We start from the raw sequence: 4871 nt of genomic DNA, 5'->3' as shown, positions 1-4871 counted from the left end.
TTGGCCCATAGCAACACACACACATACAACACACAACACACACACATTTATTTTTCATGCCCCCATCAAAAAGCAACATAAAAAATTTACAGCAAACCGTTCTTTTTTGAGTAACTGTCAAAAGCATGTAGAACTGGGAGCTGATGGCTTACACTTGTAATGATAGCAACTCAGGAGGCTGAGATCTGAGGATGAAGGTTTAAAGACAGCCTGCCAGGAAAGTCTGTGAAACGCTTATCTCCAATTAGCCATCAAAAAGATAGAAGTGGAACTCTGCCTCAAGTTGATAAGAGTGCTAGCCAAGAACAAAAAAGGGAGCACAGGGACAGCACCCAGGCCCTGAGCTCAAATTTCAGAAGCGACACACACACACACCCCAAAACAAAAATCATGTGGACTTGTGGTGCAATAAATGAAATTACACTTCCACAACCAAATTTCACATAATTTTTAACTACCTCTATAGCAAAACATGGACTATATCTCTTTAAACAGCTCATTCAGCCAAGTGCTGGTGGCTCATGCCTGAAATCCTAGCTACTCAGGAGGCTGAGATCTGAGGTCCTGGTTCAAAACCAACACTGGAAAGGAAAGTAGAGCTGTGGCCAAAATAGTAGAATGCTAGTCTCAATGAGGGAAAATGCTCAGGGTCACTGCTAAGGCCCTGAGTTCAAGCCCCACGACTTGCACAAAAACAAACAAAACAGGAAGTGGCGCTGTGGCTTAAGGGGTAGGGCAATAGCCTTGAGCTGAAGAGCTCAGGGACAGCATCTAGTCCCAGAGTTCAAGCACCACGACTGACAAAAAAACAAAACAAAACAAAAAAAACCCAAAACATCTAAATCTCGGATGATCCAAAGCAGTTGTTTGCCCTTTTAAAACCTAGTAGAGATGCTTTCTACCAAATATATCTGTGAACTTAGTTTTACAGTTATCATTGTAAGGGATATAAATGAGACAAGAATCTACACAAACTGGTTCCATTTCCTTTGTTAGACTTTTTTTTCTTCTGGTTGAACTGGGGTTTGAACTCAGGGCCTTGTTAGCTAGGCAAATGCATCTCTAAACCAAGGCTAAGAAACAGAACACAGCCACACAGCAGTCTCTCCAAGGCTCAGTGCCCAGCTTTGTCAGTCATTGTTAATGTTTCTACATACCTTCTAGTTAAGTAAAATTGTCTGGTTATTTCTGAGTGGTGATCTGGTCCTTGACTATTTTTGTCTCTCTACTCAAGTCTACACATTATAGAGTACAAAAGACATTCCGCCATTCTGGATGCTCCCAGGAAATGTTCATACTGTGTTTTCTAGGTTAGATCGGATAATTGTATGATTCATTCCCAGAATTCCTAAATGCCTATATACAAATAATCTTAGAACATGCGGCCTATCTTTTCCCTAAAACAAGGTCACATACATGGCCAGTCACGGATGTATTTCACTGTGCTGTCTTCCTCTTCACCGACAGGTCGTCTCTGTCACTGCTGAGCACACCCCCCAGGGTTCCCATCTCTTCTCACTCAGAGATCATTTCCAACTGACCCATTTTCAGAATGGCTTTTTCACTCATCTAGCTGTCTTCTCGCTGTCATCTTGGCTTTTCATCCAGCCTTGCCATTAGATAAGGACATAGGTCAAACACAGATATGAGAGAGACTGTTTATCATGGGACGGAGGACCCTTATATAATCAAAAAGATCCAAGTCTAAAAATCCCTCACATGTACTTGAAACTGGGGAGAGCAGAGTGCTATTGGTTCACATATGCCAATTCTAGCTACTCAAGAGGCTGAGATCTGAGCTCTGAGGATCACGGTCTGAGGCAATCCAGGAAGGGAAGTTTGCAAGACTTTTTTCCCCAATTAATCACAGAAAAAGCCAGAAGTGAAGCTATGGCTTAAGTGGTAGAGCAAGATTTGAGCAAAAACTCAGAACAGTGCCCCGGCCCTGAGTTCAAATCCCAGAACTGGCACGGAAAAGAAAAAGAGAATTCTATTGGATGAAATGTATAGTGGAGCCAGGCATGATGGTTCACCCCTGTAATCCTAGCTACTCAGGAGGCTAAGATCTGAGGATTGCAGTTCAATGCCAGCCCAGGCACTAAAGTCTGTGAGACTCTTATCTCCAAGTAACTACAAGAAAATGCGAAGTGGGGCTATAGCTCAGGGCTTAGGGAGGTAGCCTTGAGCTGAAGAGTTCAGGGACAGTACTCAGGCCCAGAGTTCAATGTAATTAACATTATCAAAATTCTAAAATTGAGCTGGATTGGTGGTGGCTCATGCCTGTAATCCTAGTTACTCAGGCTGGGATCTGGGATCAGAGGATCACAGTGGGAAAGTGTGAAATTTTTATTTCCATTAACCACCACAAAAACAGAAGTGGAACTGTGACCTCAAAGTGGCAGGGCGCTAGCCCTAAGCGGAAAACAAAACAAAACAAACAAACAAAAAAAAACCCCAAAAAACTCAGTGACTGTTCCCAATCCAACTGACAAAAAAATCTGTTTTAAATGATTTCTTTCAGAAATGTAGAGCTTGATTTACTCAAAGAATATTCTCACTAGACTGAATCTTGAAGGGCTTTATAAAGTCATAAAGACACATATTTGTCTCTATCACAGTCTAAAGAGCTTATTTCTGTTCCCCTTTCGCAAGATGCTGTATCAAGATGGTTAGAGATAGAATCAACTCAGCAGGATAAAAATGAGAACTATAACCTGTTTTTTGCAGAAAGGGAACTCAGATTTAATAATCGGAATTGTTCTGAGACAGGATCTTGCTATGCAGTCGAGGCTGGTTTCCAAGCTGAGATCCTCTTGCCTCAAGACTCCAGAGTGGAAGAGATGGAGGAGAATAAGATGTGCTATACTCACAAACTGACATGTTAAACTTAAACCACTCTGGGTCTACTACCTAAATGTAATTTAAAAAAATATGAAATATCTCCCAAGTATGGGGATAAGAGGCATGCAATAGGACATCCTACAAGATGAACAATGTTCTATTTGAAATGCATTCCTTCCCCTCTCGACCCCCTCTTCCCTTGCTACAATACTATGATGGTGAGATGAGTAACTTTTCTGGAAAAAAAAACTTTTTTTTTTTTGGCCAGTCCTGGTCTTGAGCTCAGGGCCTGAGCACTGTCCTTGGACTTTCTCAAGGTTAGAAGTCTACCACTTGAGCCTCAGCACCACTTCTGGCTTTTTTCTATGTATGTGGTACTGAGGAATTGAACCCGGGTCTTTGTGCATGCTAGGCAAGCACTCTACCACTAGGCCAAACTCCTGGCCCCCCAAAAAACTTTTTTTTAATGCCATTCCTGGAGCCTGAACTCAGGGCCTGAGCTCCGTCCCTGAGCTTCTTGCTCAAGGGAAGAACTTTTTACCATTTGAGCCACAGTTCCACTTCCAGATTTTTGGTGGTTAACCTGGCTTGGTTGGCCTGGAACTGGGATATCTTCAGACCTCAGCTTCCTGAGTAGCTGAGATTACAAGCAGCCACCATCGCCAGCTCAAGAGAACAACTTCTTAAAATACTTTAGAAAAGGGGGGGGCAACTGTGATATATGTTAATTTGTCAGCTTCTGTAGCCCTAGTGGATGACAGTTAAGGTGGAGGTGAAACCATGAGCCTTAGACTAGCAAAGCTAACAACAGGCTAAGAAACGAGGACACCACTCCACAGCACTAAGCCGGTCACTCAGGATGGTGAGTCTGAACTCAAGAAAGAGCTTGGTTGGGCACCAGTGGCTCACACTTGTAATCCAACCTACTCAGGAGGCTGAAATCTGAGGAAGGCAGATTGAAGCCAACCTGGGCTTAGAAAAGCCCATGAGACTCTTTTATCAAATGGATCACTAGAAAGTCAGAAGTGGTGCTATCTCTAAGCGATAAGCCTTGAGCCGATGAGCTCAGGGGCACAGTGCCCAGGCCAAATCCAAGCAAATTAAAGAAAGAAAAAGAAAAAGAAAGGTTCGGATCAGTCCCATAACTTTCCGTCCATCCGTTTTAACTTCAGGACCAATCACTTTCACGCCAACAACTCCACGCCCTCACGGAAACCTACCCCAAAGGCCACCACCCTCCAGGGCTCACGACTGGGTCAGTTCTCATCTAGGTGGCAAAGATCGCGGAAGTTTACGAAAGTAGAGGAAGAGAGGTGGAGCAGGGTGTGTGTGTGTGGGGGGAGGCAGGACAGCGAGGGGACGCCCAGGCTTCGTGTGTGTGTGTGTAGGGGAGGTGCAACCGGGAAGTAAGTGTTCTCCGGCTGTGGGTGGGTGGAGGACGGAGAGGGGGGAGCAGGGGGTAGGAGCAGGGAGGGGGGGTGTGTGGAGGGGGGAGCGGCCGGAAGGAACTGACCGTCAAGTCGGGATGACCCCATCTAGCAGGAAAACCCCCCCAAAAAGAAATCTGAGGTCAGACTCCTAATCATTTGCCCCAAGCGGACCTCAGGTCAAGTCCTCTGCCTCCGGGAACTTCCGTGCTCTCCTTCCCGTGAAGCCGGTCCCGAGCACCGGACACCACCCCCCCACCCCCGCCCCTCAACCCCGGCGGGGTCCAATGGAGATAACGGACGCGGGCGTCCGGAGAGCCGGCGCTGCGGGGGTGTGGGGGGGACGCTCAGGGAACGTTGGCTTCCTCTTCCGGCAAGTGGAGACCCCCCCGCCTCCCCCCCACCCTCAGCCGCCGGGTCCGGCCCCGCGCGGGGAAGCGGACAGACCCGGGGGAGGCCGGGCCCAGGCCTTCGCGGACTCCGGGGAGGGAGGAGAAGGGGGCGGATACCGCACCTTCCCCCCAGCCCCGCTCCCCCGACGCGCTACGGAGCGGGTCCGCGCCGCTTCATGTCGTGCCGCCTCCACTCCCGGTTCCGGGTGAC

General features: G+C 47.2%; 1 protein-coding gene across 4 annotated transcripts in view; it reads right to left on the bottom strand.

The window, feature by feature from the left end:
* Positions 1–4871, bottom strand: part of Dpp8 (dipeptidyl peptidase 8) — a 51735-nt gene extending 46864 nt beyond the window's left edge. For 2 of the 4 annotated variants that reach the window (XM_090358177.1, XM_090358180.1), the window contains exon 1: positions 4783–4871. The gene's annotated coding sequence lies outside the window, so the exon portion shown is untranslated. Of the gene's footprint in view, positions 1–4442; positions 4591–4715; positions 4737–4782 lie in introns of those variants that run through there. The other 2 variants (XM_090358179.1, XM_090358178.1) reach the window with 2 other exon arrangements.

The sequence above is a fragment of the Megascapheus bottae genome, chromosome 25, assembly GCF_031878675.1.
Source record: "Megascapheus bottae isolate mThoBot1 chromosome 25, mThoBot2.hap1, whole genome shotgun sequence".
NCBI lineage: Eukaryota > Metazoa > Chordata > Mammalia > Rodentia > Geomyidae > Megascapheus > Megascapheus bottae.
This window is presented reverse-complemented; position numbering and strand designations above follow the sequence as displayed.